This window comes from Salvelinus fontinalis, chromosome 41 (genome assembly GCF_029448725.1).
Source record: "Salvelinus fontinalis isolate EN_2023a chromosome 41, ASM2944872v1, whole genome shotgun sequence".
Taxonomy (NCBI): domain Eukaryota; kingdom Metazoa; phylum Chordata; class Actinopteri; order Salmoniformes; family Salmonidae; genus Salvelinus; species Salvelinus fontinalis.
The window spans coordinates 17,541,346-17,565,118 of record NC_074705.1 but is presented as its reverse complement, the minus strand read 5'-3'; the positions used below and the strand labels follow the sequence as shown (position 1 = coordinate 17,565,118).

Below are 23,773 nucleotides of genomic sequence, written 5' to 3'. Positions count from 1 at the left end.
ACGTCAGGGCTTTGTGATGTCCACTCCAATACCTTGACTTTGTTGTCCTTAAGCCATTTTTCCACAACTTTTGAAGTATGCTTGGGGTCATTGTCCATTTGGAAGACCCATTTGCGACCAAGCTTTAACTTCCTGACTATTGTCTTGAGATGTTGCTTCAATATATCCACATAATCTTCCTTTCTCATGATGCCATCTATTTTGTGAAGTGCACCATTCCCTCCTGCAGCAAAGCACCCCCACAACATGATGCTGCCACCCCCGTGCTTCACGGTTGGGATGGTGTTCTTTGGCTTGCAAGCCTCCCCCTTTCTCCTCCAAACATAACGATGGTCATTATGGCCAAACAGTTCTATTTTTGTTTCATCAGACCAGAGGACATTTTCCCAAAAAGTATGATCTTTGTCCCCATGTGCAGTTGCAAACCATAGTCTGCCTTTTTTATGGCCGGTTTATGAGCAGTGGCTTCTTCCTTGCTGATCGGCCTTTCAGGTTATGTCGATATAGGACTCGTTTTACTGTGGATATAGATACTTTTGTACCTATTTCCTCCAGCATCTTCACAAGGTCCCTTGCTGTTGTTCTGGGATTGATTTGCACTTTTTGCAAAGTACATTAATGTCTAGGAGACAGAACACGTCTCCTTCCTGAGCGGTTTGACGGCTGCGTGGTCCCATGGTATTTATACTTGCGTACGATTGTTTATACAGATCAACTTGGTACCTTCAGGCGTTTGGAAATTGCTCCCAAGGATGAACCAGACTTGTGGAGGTCTATAATTTTTTCTGAGGTCTTGGCTGATTTCTTTAGATTTTCTAATAATGTCAAGCAAAGAGGCACTGAGTTTGAAGGTAGGTCTTGAAATACATCTACAGGTACACCTCCAATTGATTAAAATTATGTCAATTAGCCTATCAGAAGCTTCTAAAGACATTCCATAATGTGCTGGAATTTTCCAAGCTGTTTAAAGGCACAGTCAACTTAGTGTATGTGAACTTCTGACCCACTGGAATTGTGATACAATGAATTATAAGTGAAATAATCTCTCTGTAAACAATTGTTGGAAAAATTACTTGTGTCATGCACAAAGTAGATGTCCTAACCGACTTGCCAAAACCATAGTTTTAACCATAACAATAGGTTCAAAAATGAGTTTTAATGACTCCAACCTACTGTATGTGTATATAAACTTCCGATCTCTACTGTATGCTTGCACATGGACCCACACAACACACACACGTACCAGAGGTACACGAAGGTGAGTCACAACATTTCATTGCTTACATGACTTGTTTCCTTGGCCAGTATTTACCAAGGACATCTATAGAAGGGGGCGGCAGGTAGCCTAACAGTTAAGAGTGTTGGACGAGTAACCAAATCCTTGAGCCGACTATGTGAAAAATCGGTCGATGTGCCCTTGAGCAAGGCACTTAACCCTAATTGCTCCTGTAAGTGTCTCTGGATAAGAGCGTCTGCTAAATGACTAAAATGTGAATGTAATAGAATATCCTGAAGCTGTTGGTTTCACAAATGGTCTTCAGCAGTAAAGACTATGAAAGGCCTTGGATATTTCCCAGATGGCACCCTAATCCTTATGCTGTGCACTACTTTTGACCACAGCCCTATGGGTCCTGGTCAAAAGTACTGCACTACATAGGGAATAGAGTGTGATCTGGAATGCACACCTTGACTCACCAGTGTTCCTGCAGGAGGAGAGAAGAAAGGGCTTTGTAATGTGGTGACAGCAGACAGAGCTAGGGCCATTGTAAAACATGTCCACTGGAAAAAAAGTGGTGAAAATTAATTAAGGCAAGAGTGCTGGCTCAGCAGAAGTACTTTTCTTTGTTACGAGGTTTGTTCAGAGTCAAAGGATCATATTTCTTCGCAGGGCCGGATATACGCACGGACAAAAAACCTCACAGACAAACAAGCTGAGAGATAAAAATCGTCTTCAAAGGTTCCTTATTGGGTAGGGGAAAAACTATGCGTTACTCACACATGAACAGGATTCACTTCAATAGGATATCAATATTTAATTAGTTAATTTGCCAGGTTGTTGTTCAACGTATCCACTCTGAACTGAGTGTATGATTTAATTTCTGTATGACAACAATTACATCCAATTTTTATTGCTGTTTTCAGCTCTCTGATTAGCGGTTATTGAATCAATTATAGGGCACTCAATAGAATGGTTTGCTATCAAATTCCTTGTTGATGACTAGCTCATTGATGTAATTTCACTAGAGAGGTGCATTCATTTAATTGGAGCTTGTTTAGATATCTACCTCCATTGTAGAGGAGGGGAATGAAGAGGAGATGAGAGGGAAGGGGAGCGGGGAGGAGAGGGGAGGAGAGATAACTGGAAAGTGGTGATGAATTGCAAAAGCAATCAAATCTTTATCTGGAAGACTGCTGTTAGATAAGCCTCAATGAATTTGAAAGGCCTTTTTCTTCAAAGAAATACAAATGATTGTCCACTCTCAATGTTGTGAATGGTTGTATGTGTCTCACTCAGTGACCACTCACTTTAAAAATCTTTAAAAATCTACAGTTGTGCACAGCAAGGTCATCTACTTGACTTATAGTAGAACAATAAGTTAACAGTGTCGGCCATAGAGTCACAAATAAAGGTGAAATAAAAAAGAAATGGAACTGGTCAGAGAATGCAACCATAATATTGGCGCCATAGTGATGTTCAAGTCATCCCTCACCACTGTTGTTTTCTGGTAGGGCTACCATAAGAAATACACCACTTGTATCTTCCTGGTGATGCCCTGGATGGATACACAAATGGGAGAGCTGACACACTAGTGTAACCGATGTGAAATGGCTAGCTAGTTAGCGGTGGTGCGCGCTAATAGCGTTTCAATCGGTGACGTCACTCGCTCTGAGACCTGGAAGTAGTTGTTCCCCTTGCTATGCAAGGGCCGTGGCTTTTGTGGAGCGATGGGTAACGATGCTTCGAGGGTGGCTGTTGTCGATGTGTGCAGAGGGTCCCTGGTTCGAGCCCAGGTAGGGGCGAGGAGAGGGAGGAAAGCTATGCTGTTACACTAGCACACCAACAAAGGGTGTGACTGGGACATGATCCCCTCCTACGGTAACTGTCAAAAGTTTGGACACACGTACTCATTCCAAGTTTTTATTTGGACTATTTTCTACATTGTAGAATAATAGTGAAGACATCAAAACTATGAAATAACACATATGCAATCACGTAGTAACCAGAAAAGTATTAAACAAATAAAATCCAAATATAGTTTAGATTCTTCAAAGTAGCCACCCTTTGCCTTGATGACAGCTTTGCACACTCTTGGCATTCTGTCAACCAGCTTCATGAGGTAGTGACCTGGAATGCATTTCAATTAACAGGTGTGCCTTGTTAAAAATTAATTTGTGGAATTTATTTCCTTCTTAATGCGTTTGAGCCAATCAGTTGTGTTGTGACAAGGTAGGGGTGGTATAGAGAAGATAGCCCTATTTGGTAAAAGACCAAGTCCATATTGTGGCAAGAACAGCTCAAATAAGCAAAGAGAAACGACAGTCCATCATTACTTTAAGACATGAAGGTCAGTCAATACGGAACATTTCAAGACCTTTGAATGTTTCTTCAAGTGCAGTCGCAAAAACCACCAAGCGCTATGATTAAACTGGCTCTCATGAGGACCGCCACAGGAAAGGAAGACCCAAAGTTACCTCTGCTGCAGAGGATAAGTTTTAGAGTTACCAGCCTCAGAAATTGCAGCCCAAATAAATGCTTCACAGAGTTCAAGTAACAGACACATCTCAACATCAACTGTTCAGAGGAGACTGCGTGAATCAGGCCTTAATGGTTGAATTGCTGCAAAGAAACCACTACTAAAGGACACCAATAAGAAGAGACTTGCTTGGGCCAAGAAACACGAGTAATGGACATTAAACAGGTGGAAATCTGTCCTTTGGTCTGATTAGTCCAAATTTGAGATTTTTGGTTTCAACCGCCGTGTCTTTGTGAGATGCAGAGTAGGTGAACGGATGATCTTCGCATGTGTGGTTCCCACAGTGAAGCATGGAGGAGCTGTGATTGTGTGGGGGTACTTTTCTGGTGACACTGTCAGTGATTTATTTAGAATTCAAGGCACACTTAACCAGCATGGCTACCACAGCATTCTGCAGTGATACGCCATCCCATCTGGTTTGCGCTTAGTGGGACTATCATTTGTTTTTCCAACAGGACAATGACCCAAAACACACCTCCAGGCTGTGTAAGGGCTATTTGACCAAGAAGGAGAGTGATGGAGTGCTGCATCAGATGACCTAGCCTCCACAATAACCCGACCTCAACCCAATTGAGATGGTTTGGACCGCAGAGAGAAGGAAAAGCAGGAAAATAAGTACTCAGCATATGTGGGAACTCCTTTAAAACTGTTGGAAAATCATTCCAGGTGAAGCTGGTTGAGAGAATGCCAAGACTGTGCAAAGCTGTCATCAAGGCGAAATGTGGCTACTTTGAACAATCAAAAATATAGATCACTACATGATTTCATATGTGTTATTTAATAGTTTTGATGTCTTCACTATTCACTATAGAAAATAGTACAAATAAAGAAAAACCCTTGAATGAGTAGGTGTGTTCAGACTTTTGACTGGTACTGTATATAGATCACATAAAAACATACCTCTTTATGGATGAGCGGCACCACTAAGTCCCTCTGTTTGACTATTGCACTGTTCTAAGCAGTCACATATGTTGGTCTTTTTATTAACCTACGGCAATGACATACATTCACTTAGAGTGTCAGCTTAGACCTGGAACACTAGATAGCAGGATAGAAATAAAGCCCATGCCTCATTGTGAACAGAATATGTTTTTGCTTTCCGTGCTACCAGATGTCACCTCTTGCTGGGGTGTTAAGCATGAAAAACGTGTGTAACTGATGTTTTTACTCACTGTGTTGCGTAAACATTTAACTCTGTGGAGACACAACAGGGTCATGTTCGTTAGGCATTAATCGGAAGATAACAGACTGAAACGGGGAGGGATTATCTAGACTTGTTCTAATAAGAAAGAAATGTTTTGTTTTCCGTTGCAAAACATTTGCCACGGTGTATCCTGCTGAACACAACCCTGTAACACTGAGGGATGTCAGGCACCATATTATATATCAACGTATGCAAACATTGACAACTGTCTCTGTTTTCGCCCATATAGTAAATGGTATATGTCTGAAACATGTCTGTCATGTACTCTCTGGGGGTAGAGGAACAGACATTTTATCAGCCGGGGACGATCTTACACATCACTTCGAAAGAGGAAAAAGGATGGCCTTCTTTTTTCTCCCCCTTGTTATCTGAGAGGCACACGAATCGACAGAGTAAAACGGTAAAAGCAATTGCCATGGAACTTCTAAGGGAATTGTTTCGCCCCAGAACGGAGTATTCACTTAGAATGTTGTCGTTTTATCTCTCTCGCTCTCCCTCTCTCTCTCTCTGTCTCTCTCTCTCTCTCTCTCTCTTTCTGTCTCACTCTCTGTCTCTCCCTCTTTCTCTCGCTCTGCTCTTTCTGGGATCCCGGGAGTCTGTTGGGTGCGTAGTGGTGGTGCTGTGGGTTCAAGCAAAGGATTACATGGCAAACAAACGCTTTTAATCCCTTGAGTCTGCCAGCCCACCCCCCACCCCCTCCGTTGCATGCTTAGTATGCATCAGAACGAACAACAGACAAAAATCTAGTGCTTCCTCTCCTCCTTCTAACATTCACTGTCTTTGTCTCCATATCGAATCAAGAAACAGCTATGTGCCGATAGGTCTCTCTGATCATTCGCTGCTATTTCTAGCCAATATAAAGAACTATATCTTCTTGTGTAAATAGAGCAGATAAACATTTGCCTAGTGTCTGTTCTGTTGTGTTGATACAAAGAATCCCTATTGCATGTTATCACTCTTGCGCAGCTATTTGAAGGAACAGTGTTTTAAGAGAGGCAAGTGACTGTGAAAAATTGCAATTGGTATCTCTGAGATGGCATTCTCTTTCTTTGGTTTTGTGAGTGTGTTGTACCCTACATCTGAGGGGATCCGACTAGTACGGTCAGAGGATACTATAGAGTACAGCCAATAGCATGTCCTTAGTAAGGGACACAGGGAAACCCAAATGTGACAAAAGACAAAGACTTCTATCCTGAAGTCTGTACTGGCTGCTAGTACAACATCAAATCAAATCAAATCAAATTGATTTATATAGCCCTTCGTACATCAGCTGATATCTCAAAGTGCTGTACAGAAACCCAGCCTAAAACCCCAAACAGCAAGCAATGCAGGTGTAGAAGCACGGTGGCTAGGAAAAACGCCCTAGAAAGGCCAAAACTTAGCCTGGTTCCTCTCTAGGTTTCTTCCTATGAGGGGTGGCCAGTCCTCTTCTGGCTGTGCCGGGTGGAGATTATAACAGAACATGGCCAAGATGTTCAAAATGTTCATAAGTGACCAGCATGGTCAAATAATAATAATCACAGTAGTTGTCGAGGGTGCAGCAAGTCAGCACCTCAGGAGTAAATGTCAGTTGGCTTTTCATAGCCCATCATTAAGAGTATCTCTACCACTCCTGCGGTCTCTAGAGAGTTGAAAACAGCAGGTCTGGGACAGGTAGCACGTCCGGTGAACAGGTCAGGGTTCCATAGCCGCAGGCAGAACAGTTGAAACTGGAGCAGCAGCATGGCCAGCTGGACTGGGGACAGCAAGGAGACATCATGCCAGGTCGTCCTGAGGCATGGTCCTAGGGCTCAGGTCCTCCGAGAGAGAGAAAGAAAGAGAGAAAGAGAGAGAGAATTAGAGAGAGCATATTAGAGAGAGCATATACGTCTAGTCTATGATCTCATAGACTAGACGTAACATAGTAAATGTAAAACCGGGATAATCAAATTAGTATGGTATGTTTTGTTTGGTATGGATAGGATAGAATGTTACTAAAGGCAAAATCAAAAGTAGGAGGGTTGGTCAGAGTAGATTGGTGGGTGTATAACGTGAATGCCTAGCAACCCAAAGGTTGCACGTTTGAATCTCATCACGGATAACTTAAGCATTTTGCAACTACTTAGCATGCTAGCTAACCCTTCCACTAACCCTTTAACCTAACTCCTTATCTTAACACTTAACCCCTAGCCTAGCTAACGTTAGCCACCTAGCTAAGGTTAGTGTTAACCACCTAGCTAACGTTAGCTACTTCAAATTGGAATTCGTAACATATCATACGTTTTCTTAAATTCATAACATAGTAAGAATTGCAATTCCTAACATATTGTACGAATTGAAATTCGTAACATATAATACAAATTGTAATTTGTAAGATAAGACACTAAATGGAAGATGGACATCCACAAATTAATACATACCATACGAAACTTAACATACTGTATTATACTAATTGGAGTGCCCAAGATTTCCATTTACTTTGTTATATCTAGGTTGGCTACTACTGGCATCTTGAGATGCCAGGGGTTTAAGTGATCCATCATATGAATCTGTCCAGGTTGATTGTTCATCTCTCCAGTCTGCTACATTTGATAAAGACAGACACAGACAGTTAGACAGACAGATGACGGACATACTTTCACATTCACTTCTTGTCATTTAACAGACTCTTACCTAAACCAATATATAACCTATGGGGGAGGGGCAAAGTAGGTGCCAGGTAGACCCATATAAAACAAAACCTGTTCAAAGAAGAACAAGTGGATAAGTGCAAGGGTGGAGGGAATCAAGTTGGTGTAGCCAGGTGCAGTTTGAAGAGAACACACCTACATCTTTGATGTTCAAACCTTTGAGGACATCTAAAAAGACGTCAGGCTATAGGAAAGTGTCTGCTTCTTCATTTACTATAGTCTCCTGTGCAGGCATGCGGTGCACGGCTCTTTCAACTACAATTGATCTAACAGTTCACATACAGTATGGCACATTGACTTGACCTAGAATCTGATTAGGAATTTGGGTTAAACTATTTTTCAAAGTGGGGGTAGCAGAGGAAACAAGACAAGAAGTATACTTTATTAGTCCACACGAGGTGGAATTTTGTCTTCTGCTTTCATCCAAACCCCCTGATATACACACACATACAAACACACGTTAGATTGGAGAGGCTGGAGCAGACATCATTTACAAATGAAGCATGTGTGTTTAGTGAGTCCACCAGATCAGAGGCAGACCAGAGATAAGCGCATGTATAAAGTACCACAGTATGAGTCATAATACCTATAAAACCTAGCGGTCAAACAAAGAAAGGGTTCTAATAGTTTTTCCACCATTCATTTTTCCCATAAGGGATTTTAGAAACTTAAAATAAGGGCAGTGCTTCGTGTAGGCTTACCCTTGCGTGATGTTTTGATAACCGTGTAAATCTCTCCAGGACAAGGTGACTTTTATCTATATATTCGCCTGTATTTACCCACCAAAAATTAAACGCTAATTAGCTGCTAATGTGGCTATCATAAAGAACTACATGATGATCTAAATTAGACTGCCGAATCGAGGCAAAGGTAAACATCTCTGGGTTAACTATCTAATGTTAACTAACTGTAGTAATTCATAAATTGGCAACATTTCTTTAAATGGACAATTCTGTGAACTGTCTTGTGCAAGTTTTACATCGATACAATACCTGTTAGCAAAGGTGTCAGCTAGATGTGACGTGCAGGGATTTGTAGTTTTGCACGATGTCTACTTTGATCATAATTAGCATTTTTTAATCTAAGAGTAAATAGAGCCGAGCATATTGATAAAAGTCACCTTGTCCAAGAGAAATTTACATGGTTGTTGAAACATCATTCCTGGGTAAGCCTACACAAACAGAGCTTTTTTCTTTTTTCTAAAATCCCCCATGGGAAAAATTAATGGTGGAAAAATGATTGGAACCATTTCCCTGTTTGACCGCTAGGTTTTATGGGTATTATGACACCTCCACTGTGGGGCTCTATTGAAACATTTTCCTGTCCTTGCTAAGCATTCAACATGTAAGGAGTACTTTTGGTGTCAGGAAAAATGTATGGAGTAAAATATACATCTTTAGGAATGACGTGAAGTAAAAGTTGTAAAAAAGATAAATAGTCAAGTACAGATACACCAAAAACGACTTAAGTGGTGAAAGTATTTTTACACCACTGTTATTTACTGTCCAGCCTAATAGGCAAACATTTGAATTTCCCAAAATGCATAGGATATTGTATGGTTATCTTAGTCTTGCAGTTGGTTAGTCGATTATCATCTTTACCCTGTCGTTCCTAGTAGGCTATAACAAATTGACTTCGCTCTCACTTCTCTGTGAGTTTTGTCTGTGTTCTAAACTGGCTGGGCTTTTCAGCTTGCTTGACAAACACCCCTCCCCCAAGCTTTGGCGAAACAGGAACAACTCCTTTGAGAGAAAAAAAAAAGCTGCACAAGTTTGGAACGTCTTAGAGAAGCCCTTGTTATCGCTTGGAGTATACTAGTCAGGAGTGGAGATTTATTTATGCAAAATCTGGAACTATTCTACTGTTCTTGTTTATCGTGGAAAATAACATTTTAATCTCGTCTTTCGCGTAGGACTAAATTCTTTTGAAAATGGTTTACTTTACTCGAGGATAATTATTGGTGTAAGTCTATTTGTGTATGGAATAATTTGTCCTCACCGAAGAAAGATGGGACTCGTGGAGCTCTGTATACATATGTGATATCGTGTTCAATAATGAAGGATATTGTGTCAGACACAATGGGTAAGAGAGGGTTTCCCTTTGCATCTAACGTTACTATACCTAACCAAGCTATATATCATTTTTATCCCATGCCCGTTCAGCTGTAAACATACTTGGCCTTGCTCCGTTAGGAAGTCAGCCCCTTATTCTCTGAAGTTAACGTTACACCTTTAAACATACTTCAATTTGCTATTTCAATATATCGCTTCAAAGTTGTCCCTAGTGCTAGTTTTGTCCTATTAATTTGTGTAGATGGGTATTTGTCCATTGCAACACACATGCTGCTGTTTTCTATTTTCGTAATGCATCGATTTGTGGGGGTTACTTACTTTCCCCACTAATACGAACCAATTCTGACTTTCGGTTTCACATAAATGTTAATTACTACACGTATTCAGGTCTACACGTGGTGAAATCATTGCAAAGCAGTAAGCAACACATCCTGCAATGTTGATCGTGATTCGCCGACTTGGCCTGAAGCTTTTTGTCCCATTCTGTGATCAACCCGACGTTTTCCAGTGGAAGGCTCGAACAGCCATGGTCGAGTAAACTAAACCTATCGTTACCTTTCGTGTTACAATGTTGCAGTGGCTCATGGTTTTGATCCGCTTGTTAAGACGATCGTGAAAGGAGATGGTTTGTAACTGCCTGGCCAACAAAAAAAAGCTACGAGAGGGTACAGTTATTTTTCCATTCATGGTATCCGACTCAATATGGAATGGGACGTCTGCAACATAATCTGAAATGAATGTAGCCCACACTCCTTTGCATATGTAAACACTGGATTGGGAGGTACTGGAAAATGTTGAATTATACGTTTATATTATTCATAATAGGTGTTGTGTCAATTAGTTGGAAACTTGCATCACCACCCCTTTGTAGTTATATAGATGGTATTTATGCTGTGCAACTAGCCCATTTGTTTCTTGAGCAAAGACGGTCTGTTTACTTGTTCTACCCATAGAGAATACTGCGTCATGTCCTGTGTCCACCTGGTTGTGGTTCCTGCTTGAATGGTAGGTTAGTTAGATAACCAAAACGTTGGCCTATTCACTGTGCTCACGAATGTTTGGGCAGAATCAATATTTGCCAAAAGGTTATTTTGGTGGTGTGGACTATTCATATAGAAGATGTGAATGATGCCATGGCAAATGCTACTGGTCAGAATAGCTGATGAAGCCGTTTAACACTAATTTTTGCCAGCATGGAAAATACATCTGCTGCAATACAGTAGGTTAAAGCTCTAATCCTTAGTTGTTACATCCATTTTTAGACTTATAAATGAATGATATATACCCATTGATTCTTGAAGAATATAACTTATAAATGCCTCATGAGCTTAGTTCAAGTGTTTTACCCCATCAGAACCCCAAATATTTTTTGACGCCAATTTTTGTGACAGTGACCTAAATGTAAACAAACACGGTATAGCCTCAACATGGTTAAAACGATCATTTTGATATCATGGTCAGGGTTACATTTCTCCAGGCCAATCTCAGCTTTTTACCAAAACAGGTGGGGTGGCTGCGTTGCCATCATTTCAACTATGCATCCAAGGTTTAAGATGATCATTAAGGCCTAAAAGGTGATGCATACCAGGCTAGGGGAACTCTATTTCCAAGATGTCCTTTTGGATCAATTGTTATTTCATCCTAGCTGTCCCATAGTTTTGCTGCTGTGCAGTGGCTTAAACCTGGGCATCTAACCTAATGTCAAAGCTGACACGTGTCACAAATGCTGTCGATATGTAGTTAACGTGTAGGTTGTCCGCTATCTATTCCCTTTGCACTGTGGGTAGAATCTTCCATGTGGTTCCATTGCCTTTGTATATGTGATGGTTTTATGTATTGGCTTGGTATATGTGGGATGTATCCTGTACATATTAGACACGTTTTCTACAGATCTTTTCCCTTGTGCATCGTAGTCGTTAAATGTATAATTGCTAAGTTGCATGGCCTCTGTTGCAGCCCGAGAAAGAAGAAACCAAATCTAAAATAAAACAAATAATCTAACAATCACGTTCGATTTGGGACCGACTGTGTCTGCCTCTTCTTATTTCCTTCCTGTTATTCCTCTCTAAGACATTGCCCTGAAACCTCCAAAAAGTCACACCGCTTTTCAAACAGACGCCGGATGTATCGATTGTGCCGTTTAAAAAAAAAAAGCGTCTTGATAAACTCAGCAAAAAAAGAAACCTCCTCTCATTGTCAACTGCGTTTATTTTCAGCAAACTTAACATGTGTAAATATTTGTATGACCATAAGATTCAACAACTGAGACATAAACTGAACAAGTTCCACAGACATGTGACTAACAGAAATGGAATAATGTGTCCCTGAACAAAGGAGGGGGGGGGGGTCAAAATCAAAGTAACAGTCAGTATCTGGTGTGGCCTCCAGCTGCATTAAGTACTGCAGTGCATCTCCTCCTCATGGAGTGCACCAGATTTGCCAGTTCTTGCTGTGAGATGTTACCCCACTCTTCCACCAAGCCACCTGCAAGTTCCCAGACATTTCTGGGGGGAATGGTCCTCACCCTCCGATCCAACAGGTCCCAGACGTGCTCAATGGGATTGAGATCCGGGCTCTTCGCTGGCCATGGCAGATCACTGACATTCCTGTCTTGCAGGAAATCACACACAAAACGAGCGGTATGGCTGGTGGCATTGTCATGCTGGAGGGTTATGTCAGGATGAGCCTGTAAGATGGGTACCACATGAGGGAGGAGGATGTCTTCCCTGTAATGCACAGCATTAAGATTGCTTGCAATGACAACAAGCTCAGTCCGATGATGCTGTGACACACCGCCCCAGATTAGACGGACCCTCCACTACCAAATCGATCCCGCTCCAGAGTACAGGCCTCGGTGAAACACTCATTCCTTCGACGATAAACGCGAATCCGACCATCACCCCTGGTGAGACAAAACCGCAACTCGTCAGTGAAGAGCACTTTTTGCCAGTCCTGTCTGGTCCAGCGACGGTGGGTTTGTGCCCATAGGCGACGTTGTTGCCGGTGTTGTTTGGTGAGGACCTGCCTTACAACAGGCCTACAAGCCCTCAGTCCAGCCTTTCTCAGCCTATTGCGGACAGTCTGAGCACTGATGGAGGGATTGTGCGTTCCTGGTGTAACTCGGGCAGTTGTTGTTACCATCCTGTACCTGTCCCGCAGGTGTGATGTTTGGATGTATTGATCCTGTGCAGGTGTTTTTACACGTGGTCTGCCACTGTCCGTCCTGTCTCCCTGTAGCACTGTCTTAGGCATCGCACAGTATGGACATTGCAAGTTATTGCCCCGGCCACATCGTTCATGCAGATGAGCACGGACCCTGGGCATCTTTCTTTTGGTGTTTTTCAGAGTCAGTAGAAATGCCTCTTTAGTGTCCTAAGTTTTCATAACTGTGACCCTAATTGCCTACCATCGGTAAGCTGTTAGTGTCTTAACGACCGTTCCACAGGTGCATGTTCATTAATTGTTCATGATTCATTGAACAAGCATGGGAGACAGTGTTTAAACTCTTTACAATGAAGATCTGGGATTTTTACGAATAATCTTTGAAAGACAGGGTCCTGAAAAAGGGATGTTTTTGTTTTTGCTGAGTTTATGACTGAGATGTAAACATGTGTGGTCTGTTACTAATCATTTTCCTCAAACAAAAGTGTATTTAGGTCTTCTTTGGAGATCTGAGGCCTGTTTACGAGGGATGTAATGTCACGGAATGTTCGGAGAGAGAATGTATTGCGTAGAACAGAAATGATTGTCTCTCAGATGGAATAGGGGATTGTGTCAACTGGATTTGTTCTATCTGCGATATTCTGAGCGTTTTAAAGACCCTGAATACACCCCTGATGGTTGTCTTTTTTTCGCCCTCCAGGTTTGTAAATGGGCACTGTGATCTGCTGAGAGGGAGTGCTGGGATTTGAGGCTCTGTGACAGTTGTGACTCCGGGCAGACGCTAAGCCAGTCAGCTTGCTTTGTCTGCCGGACCAAGGTCAAAGGGCACGACAAAAGGGAACCCAGGGATAGGCTCTCCTCATGAGGAGTAGCCGGGGTCTCTGAGACCTGGGGTCATTTTAAGGTAAGGGACATCACGCACACAAACTCACACACATGTATGTAGCCACCATGTTACTTTGTCACTGTTGTGGTTTGGATTTTACAGGAATGTGATATGTGTAAATGTTTTTGTGCTTGTTGGTGAATGTGTCAATTATATTCAAGCATTAGGAAGGTTAGGGACAACACGTATCACGGACTACAATATGGTTAATCAAACGTTTTATTATTTTTTGTCTATGACAACTTATCCACAGATATCGACTCTTCCCATGACATCTAACTGCTTAAGTTGCGTGTTTATCTTTTTGTGCATGGGATCTAAGAGTCTAAACTTAAAGAACTCAAAGAGCAGTAACAGGGAAATCTTGAAGGGATAGTTTACTCCACAAATCTCAGATGTGTGTGTGTGCTGTGGGGGGATGGGTTCAGGCCCTGGGCAGAGGACAGGGCACCCTGTTAAGCCCTGCTACACAGCATACCGTCCCATTATCTCAGGCCCTGCCTAGACACACACACACACACACCATGTGTGACGCCAGCCTGGGCAGAGCTGAGGGCGTGCACATACACATGGCATGAAACAGCCCAGCATACCATCCTGTAATCACATTCCGTGACCTACACACCCACTAATGGCCTCAGATGTAGGAACACAGAGGCTGACAGACAGGAAATGGTGTGTGTGCGCATATGTATAGGAGACTGTGTGGTGTGAGGCGTGCGCTGTCTCCATGGCTGGGCGGTATACCGTATTTTATGATATACCGGTATTGATGCAGGGACCGGTTTGGGTTTTTACTTTACCTTCTATACCGGTATTTGAATGTTTTGGTTTGTTAAATGTGATACGCCATGTGTAATGTCAATTTTTATAGTTTACTTTGCTACTTGAGTCATTTCCCTCCGCTCTTTCTTTCCGCGCAAAACATAACTAGCCACGCCCCCTGTCACTCAAGGAGCGCATTTGATGTTCCTCAACCACGAGACACTTGCGTTCAGTCTGCTTGGTCAATGCAGCACATACAATGTTGATGACAACAATGCTGTTTTCACTTTGCTTCTTAATATAAATCCACTAGCGTTCTATAATGACACTATTAGTTTGTGTTTCTTACATCAGCAAACAGCTAATTTGTCTTTTCTTAGCATTTTGCCCTAAATCTTGTGAGACGCTAATTGTTAGTCGCGAATGCTAATAGGTAGCTAGCTAATAAATGTATTGAGTAAGAGCAAACGTAGCTAGCTAATACAGCCTGATAATACCAGTGATGGTGTAGACCTAAATCAGCATGTTGTTTGTGCAACAGTATCTTCTAAATCAAAGAGGAATATGCAAAGCAAGAATATGTTGGCTACAGGATATAGCTAAGAGAAAACATGCAACGTAGCCAAAGCTTATAGGGTCCCCTAGGAAACGCTTATCAACACTTTAGTTCCTACCGTCACAATAACCCCTCCCTGGCATTTTCATTTGTTGTCATCTCAAACAACACTGTATTCAAAGTGCCCCCTATTATATTCTAACTATAGAATTAGAATAGTCATTCTATTTCCATGATTCCAACAGTTTTTTGCTGTAATTGGAAAGTCAAATCACAATTGCAACATTTGTAATAAAAATAAGTCCTAGATGATTTGCCCATATCGTGCAGTGTGGAAATTCTCTCAATTGAGCAGTGGTGTAAAGTACTTAAGTAAAAATACTTTCAATTACTATGTAAGTAATTTTTTTTGGTGTCTGTACTTTACTATTTATTTTTTATTTTTGACTACTTTTACTTTACTACATTCCTAAAGAAAATACTGTACTTTTTACTCCATGCATTTTCCCTGACACCTAAAAGTACTCGTTACATTTTTAATGTTTAGCAGGACAGGAAAATGGTCCAATTCACGCACTAGTCAAGAGAACATCCCTGGTCATCTACTGCCTCTGATCTGGAGGACTCACTAAACACAAATGTTTTGTTTGTAAATTATGTCGGAGTGTGCCCTGGGTATCCGTAAATACAAAAAAAAACGAGAAAATGGTGCCATCTGGCTTGCATAATATATAGAATTTCAAATTATTTATACTTTTACTTTTTGATACTTAAGTATATTTAAAACCCAATACTTTTAGACTTTTACTGAAGTAGTATTTTACTGGGTGACTTTAACTTTTGAGTAATTTTCTGTTAACGTATCTTTACTTTTACTCAAGTATGACAATTGGGTACTTTTTCCACCACTGTAATTGAGTGCAGGAAATGCAGAAACAATAAGTGCTGGAATTTGTTTCGGTTGAAGTTGTATTGAACAGTATAAAACAATCAGAATGGAGAAACATTCTAACACGAAACACAAACCGGCCGCGTGCGCCATCGTGCATACATTTATTTTGTCCCCCCACACCAAACGCGATCACGACACACAGGTTAAAATATCAAAACAAACTCACAACTAATTACATTAATTTGGGGACTGGTCGAAAAGCATTTAAAAAGCGATGAAACATTTATGGCAATTTAGCTAGCTAATTTGTCCTATTTAGCTAGCTTGCTGTTGATAGCAAATTTTTCCTGGGATAAAACATTGAGTTATTTTACCTGAAATGCACAAGGTCCTCTACTCCGACAATTAATCCACACACAAAACGGTCAACCGAATCGTTTCTAGTCATCTCTCCTCCATCTAGGCTTTTTCTTTTGTTAAAATGGCGCCGGAAGAAATGGCAGCAGTTTTACGGGCGCCCAACCAATGTTATGTTTTTTTTGCGCTATTTGTAACTTATTTTGTACATAATGTTTCTGCAACCGTATTTTACGGCAAAAAAGAGCTTCTGGATATCAGGACAGCGATCACTCACTTCGGATTAGACAAACATTTTTTCTACAACGATGATGCACAAGACATTCTCTAAACACCCCACAGGGCCGACATCCCCGTTATTTGCAAGAGGAAGCGACGCAGGTACAGAGGACTTCCTGACTGGCCGCCCCCAGTTGGTGAGGGTAGGTAGCAACACACCTGCCACGCTGATCCTCAACACTGGAGCTCCACAGGGGTGCGTGCTCAGTCCCCTCCTGTACTCCCTGTTCACCCACGACTGCATGGCCAGGCATGACTCCAACACCATCATTAAGTTTGCAGTCGAGACAGCCTATAGGGAGGCGGTCAGAGACCTGGCTGGGTGGTGCCAGAATAACAACCTTTCCCTCAACGTAACCAAGACTAAGGAGATGATTGTGGACTACAGGAAAAGGAGGACCAAGCATTCCCCCATTCTCATTGACGGGGCTGTAGTGGAGCTGGTTGAGAGCTTCAAGTTCCTTGGTGTCCACATCAACAACAAACAAGAATGGTCCAAACACACCAAGACAGTCGTGAAGAGGGCACAACAAAGCCTATTCCCCCTCAGGAAACTAAAAAGATTTGGCATGGGTCCTCAGATCCTCAAAAGGTTCTACAGCTGCAACATTGAGAGCATCCTGACTGGTTGCGTCACTGCCTGGTACGGCAATTGCTCGGCCTCTGACCACAAGGAACTACAGAGGGTAGTGCGTACGGCCCAGTACATCACTGGGGCTAAGCTGCCTGCCATCCAGGACTTCTACACCAGGCGGTGTCAGAGGAAGGCCCTAAACATTGTCAAAGACCCCAGCCACCCCAGTCATATACTGTTCTCTCTACTACCGCATGGCAAGCGGTACCGGAGTGCCAAGTCTAGGACATAAAGGCTTCTCAACAGTTTTTACCCCCAAGCCATAAGACTCCTGAACAGGTAATCAAATGGTTACCTGGACTATTTGCTTTGTGTGCCCCTCCCAACCCCTCTTTTTACACTGCTGCTACTCTCTGTTTATCATATATGCCTAGTCACTTTAACTATACATTCATGTACATACTACCTCAATTGGGCCGACCAACCAGTGCACCCGCACATTGGCTAACCGGGCTATCTGCATTGTGTCCCGCCACCCGCCAACTTCTCTTTAACACTACTGCTACTCTCTGTTCATCATATATGCATAGTCACTTCAACCATATCTACATGTACATACTACCTCAATCAGCCTGACTAACCAGTGCCTGTATGTAGCCTCTCTTCTTTTTATAGCCTGTAGCTACTAGCCTATAGCTACTGTATATAGCCTGTCTTTTTACTGTTGTTTTATTTCTTTACTTACCTATTGTTCACCTAATATTTTTTGCACTATTGGTTAGAGCCTGCAAGTAAGCATTTCACCGTACAGGACTTGCAGTGCGATCTGCATCACAAATAGAACTGACCTTGAGCGGTGTAGTCAGCCTGGGATCACTCACTACTCATAAAGCAAATGTAGAACTTGTATTATTGAAAAACTGAAAAAAATGTCAAATAATGCCCATTTAAAAAAAAAAAAAAAAACGGTGATATAATATTTTGGCCATATCGCCCAGCCCTAGTCCTTTTAATTGGGACCAGTTACGTCCAGTTACGTGGGCATGACATACTCCTGGCTCTACATATAGGCTAATGCTTCATTTTGGATTTCAGTATTGTTGGTGATGTAAATTAGAGTGACGCTAAAATGCTCACCAAATCCGTACTGGCTAAAATGTTTCTGTTCACATTGTCCTTCCTAGCACAGTTCTAGCAATTTTGGCTTGACTCAGGTGTGTGGATTAGGTATTGGAGGGTGTTCTGTTCTGGTTGATTGTGATTGGTGACATTCTGCACATACTGTTGATGGTGTTAGACTGTTGGGAGAGTCTGATGTGAGCAGTCCCTGTGTTTTCATAAGAGTAGGCCATGTTGGGTCATGTTCATAGGGCACTGAACTGGAAATGTTTTCAAACATTTATCAATTGGACAAACCCAGTTAGTCCAACCCAGTATCAGTCGGTTTTCTACTATTTAAAGCCTAATGAACATGACCATGGTGAAGTGCCATCTCTCCCTCTCCACTCATGTGCAGTGTGTGGGTGTTGCTGCCCTTTCCACCAGTGCCCAACTGACCTGGCTGTGACCCAGCTACTCTCCCATAGTGCACAGGGCCATCTGTCACTGCCACAGCTGCCACAGACTATGGCTCTAATAAATGGGCCTCTTTTTAATCTGGCATGGTTGATTACTATTCCTCAAAACCCCATTGGAGAAATGGAACATTCTCTTTTTACTTCTCCCTCCTGCATAATGAGAATTCTTATCACCTATCTCTCTCCCTGTCATGGTCTCTCTCGCTCTCTCTCCTCTCCCTGTGTAATCTGAAATTGTAGGGTTTCGCAGTGGTTCAGAGTTTGCCGGTACTGTCACATGCCTCTAAAGGAACTATCACAACCAGGAGGATCCTCCATCATCGTTTAAATCTCGAGTTTGGGAACATTTTGGCTTCCCATTAGATTATAACGGAGATGGACAAAAAACTGCTCGACGAGAATGGCTTATGTAGCTGCCAACACCTCAAACACGTTGACATTTTAACATTTCTGCCGAAATCACCCCAGTATTCCTACCACCGGAGCGAGATGGATACAACAACACATCTTTGTCTCCCGTCTGTATTCACGCTGCCCTTTGCAGCTGATTCTGACCAGGCCAAAGAAATGACAAGAGCGATAGGTGTTTATAGCTGCTCCCATTCTCGGTGGTTGAGAATAGGGGGTTTCAGTACCTCGGGAAAGTGCTCACGGCACGTTACGAACTTCCCTCTCGCACCCATTTCAGCGAATGGGTAGTACCTGCTCTATATAAGCAAGCCAAAGTTGTGTTGCGTGTGTTGCGCTTACTACAGATGGATGGACCTCCAGGGCTGCAGAGTGCTACTTGACAGTGACAGTGACATTAGCCCAGAGTGGGAGATGAGAAGTACTGCGCTACAGACACGACCCCTTTATTAGTCACACAATTGCGCAACTTTTTCTCTTTGTAAGAACAATATTATAGCATAGGCCTATACAATGCCCGAGCCATGTTTTTACATAGATTTCACACGCATATTGCACTTTATTTTAGTGTTGTTTTTGATGAGTCTTTGGTGTTATTTCACAATCAGAAATACCAACACTTAAATAAATAGAAACGAACTGCAGTAACTGCAATATGTGGTGAACTGTTACACCCCTACTTTCTGTGGTTGGCTAGTGGTACCCCCAGTGAGGGAATGGCTTTCTGTGATTGGCTAGTGACACCCCCTGAAAATGGAAACAATCTCTCTGATTGGCTGGTGGCTACTGAGTTAAGCTCAATTCCTTGTAGTGGAATCATTTCATTTCAGCTCATGATGCCAGTATGAAGGTTGCCAGGTCTCCTGATACCTTATCCCTCCCTGAGTTGAAAAATGTAGGGTGCGCTGATTTGGAACGCTTTACTGGTGGGTGGGGGGGGGGTGCGTTTTGGCATCCTCCACTGAAACAGGAGAACTCTGGGATTTCTCTCCTCCATTCCCCTCTTTCTATCCCAAATAATCCCTTCTGCTAACGAGGCACATTTTCCTTTTCCCTTTCACTCTGTAACCGTAATATGGCTGGTTAAGCATTGGCAAGACATTGTAACCTTATGCTATATGAGTGCACTGGCGAGGCTTTGCCAAGCGCAATGAGTTCTGGAGTGGCACTGTATTGCCAATGGTTTCTCCCGATGCCAAGGCCAGGTTGTGTCACAGTGCCAGCGTGCCAAGAAGAGCTGAGACCTGCCAGGACATTAAATGGGCTGCTTTTTGAACTGTCTCTCACTGGCAAAGGATTCTGCTCCAGTTCCTGCGGCGTGCTTGTTCTAGCTAAACACAGTTTGATATAGGGGCACAGGCTTTCATCACCCATCGATTTAAATGCTCCCGGCGCTAGGATGTTATGATAGGAACACAAGCGTTGTTCGGCGGTATTGTAAGCGCAACCTCTAGTCAACCACTGTGAGTTCTCCTGCTCTGTGTGTCTGCTGTGTCCATGCCAATACGCATCACTCGCGTCACCAGCTGATGGTCTGACACCGTGTCCGCCCATGCGCCAACCGTTTGGCGGCGTGTGTCTGCGCCCACGAACCCCTTCCAGAAGGGGTGGCGGGGTGAAACAGACTGGCAGAGGGGAATGCCAGGGGCCGTAGATCAGCCTTGTGATAAATGAACAGGACTTTGTAGACTAAGCTTGGCTTCTCTATGCGGTCCAGAGATTCTCTTTGACCTGTTTTAAAAAAAAATATTTCCTGCACTGAAATTACAGAGCTGAACTTCCTGCACTACGAATACTGAAATGACATAACTGAAATTTCCGCAACGACAACTGCAATTCCTGTTCTACGAGCTTGCATTTGACCTGTCACGGCTTATCATTGCAGTTGAAGGGAAGGATACAATGATTACGTTACATCATTGTTAGACCATGGAGAAAGAGCCTGGGCTGTGTAGATTGGTGAGTCACAAACTCGGTTCCACTGCTCCAAGTGGTAAATGCCGTACTTACTTTTAACCGCTTAGCCGAGAACTTACCTGTTCAAATAGTTCATGGCTACGTAGGGCCTATTGCGTGAACAGTGTTATATGAGAACATGTAAATCAGATTCATGCAGAACCATTGACCAGTTTCATTAAGTACCAATCAGGTGTTATTTGCTATTGACTGGTTGGTTGTTTAGCAACAGAACCGACGTGTGCTCAACTATGGTGCAAAACAGACGGGGTTGGCATAGCTTGTTGACAACATGTAAATTATAATAAGTCTGCAATGTTTATTGAAAATGAACACATTTGCCTAATGAGCACTTGTCTCTCAAATACGTCGTTACAGTTGTTGGTTAGCTAGCTAGTGAATCTGAGCCATATTAGCATTGACATGAAATCAGTCAACACCTCAAAACAAGACACGTGACGTTGTCAGCTAACCCATATACAGTTGAAGTCGGAAGTTTACATACACTTAGGTTGGAGTCATTTACTCGTTTTTCATCCACTCCACACATTTCTTGTTAACAAACTATAGTTTTGGCAAGTCGGTTAGGACATCTACTTTGTGCATGAATGCAGGTGCTTCTACACCTGCATTCTAGCTGTTTGGGGTTTTAGGCTGGGTTTCTGTACAGCACTTCGAGATATTATCTGATGTACGAAGGGCTATATAAAATAAAATTGATTGATTGATTGATGACACAAGTAATTCTTCCAACAATTGTTTACAGACAGATTATTTCACATATAATTCACTGTATCACAATTCCAGTGGGTCAGAAGTTTACATAAACTAAGTTTATTGTGCCTTTAAACAGCTCTGAAAATTCCAGAAAATTATGTCATACCTTTAGAAGCTTCTGATAGGCTAATTGACATCATTTGAGTCAATTGGAGGTGTACCTGTGGATGTATTTCAAGGCCTACCTTTCATCTCAGTGCGTCTTTGCTTGACATCATTGGAAAATCAAAAGAAATCAGCCAAGACATCAGAAAACAAATTGTACACCTCCACAAGTCTGGTTCATCCTTGGGAGCAATTTCCAAACGCCTGAAGGTACCACATTCATCTGTACAAACAATAGTACGCAAGTATAAACACCATGGACCACGCTGCCGTCATACCGCTCAGGAAGGAGACATGTTCTGTCTCCTAGAGATGAACGTACTTTAGTGCGAAATGTGCAAATCAATCCCAGAACAACAGCAAAGGACCTTGTGAAGATGCTGGAGGAAACGGGTACAAAAGTATCTATATCCACAGTAAAACGAGTCATATATCGACATAACCTGAAAGGCCGCTCAGCAAGGAAGAAGCCACTGCTCCAAAACTGCCATAAAAAGCCAGACTACGGTTTGCAACTGCACATGGGGACAAAGATCGTACTTTTTGGAGAAATGTCCTCTGGTCTGATGAAACAAAAGTAGAACTGTTTGGCCATAATGACCATTGTTATATTTGGTGGAAAAGGGGGGATGCTTGCAAGCCGAAGAACACCATCCCAACCGTGAAGCATGGGGGTGGCAGCATCATGTTGTGGGGGTGCTTTGCTGCAGGAGGGACTGGTGCACTTCACAAAATAGATGGCATCATGAGAAAGGAAAATAATGTGGATATATTGAAGCAACATCTCAAGACATCAGTCAGAAAGTTAAAACTTGGTCGCAAATGGGTCTTCCAAATGGACAATGACCCCAAGCATACTTCAAAAGTTGTGGCAAAATGGCTTAAGGACAACATGGTCAAGGTATTGGAGTGACCATCACTAAGCCCTGACCTCAATCCTATAGAACATTTGTGGGCAGAACTGAAAAAGGGTGTGCAAGCAAGGTGGCCTACAAACCTGACTCAGTTACACCAGCTCTGTCAGGAGGAATGTGCCAGAATTCACCCAACTTCTTGTGGGAAGGTTTTGGCCAAACAACATTTTACCCAAGTTAAACAATTTTAAGCAATGCTACCAAATACTAATTGAGTGTATGTTAACTTCTGACCCACTGGGAATGTGATGAAAGAAACAAAAGCTGAAATAAACCATTCTCTCTACTATTTTCTGACATTTCACATTCTTAAAATAAAGTGGTGATCCTAGCTGACCTAAGACAGGGAATTTTTACTAGGATTAAATGTCAGGAATTGTGAAAAATGCCTCTATCACACAGACAGTGTTTTTGCGCAAAATGGTACAAGGCATCATCATCTGGATATGTGTGCAACAAAAGTTCAACATTCAGCTTCTACTATCCTTGACCATTCTGTCAAGCCGTCTACGCTTACAGTTTGATGCATATGTTCAATAAATCCAACGTATCCCCCACACAGAACGCACTACAAACGCAGTGTGCCATTGGAAATGAATGTACTGCAGGGAAATGTAGTCGTGTAACATAAGAAAAGAAGGGAGCCCACATTGCATAGAATTTATATACAGACCCATTGAGTGTGTGTTTAATTATTTCCAACTTTATGCAATTCAAAATGGATTTAATCCAAAGAGCATGAGAAGGGGGTACAGAGGATTTTCTATTTATCAAAATATAGAATTTCCCCCCCAAAGAATTTGTGTATTTTTTTGTCTGTCTCTCTCTCTCTGTTTTGATGTGTTGTTTTATATTACTACCAAGA

General features: G+C 42.2%; 1 protein-coding gene across 4 annotated transcripts in view; it reads left to right on the top strand.

Annotated features, from left to right (window-relative positions):
* Positions 1-23,773, top strand: part of LOC129840723 (B-cell CLL/lymphoma 9 protein-like) — a 104,679-nt gene that overhangs the window by 49,712 nt on the left and 31,194 nt on the right. For 3 of the 4 annotated variants that reach the window (XM_055908844.1, XM_055908842.1, XM_055908841.1), the window contains exon 2: positions 13,563-13,766. The gene's annotated coding sequence lies outside the window, so the exon portion shown is untranslated. Of the gene's footprint in view, positions 1-8,941; positions 9,711-13,562; positions 13,767-23,773 lie in introns of those variants that run through there. The other variant, XM_055908843.1, reaches the window with a different exon arrangement.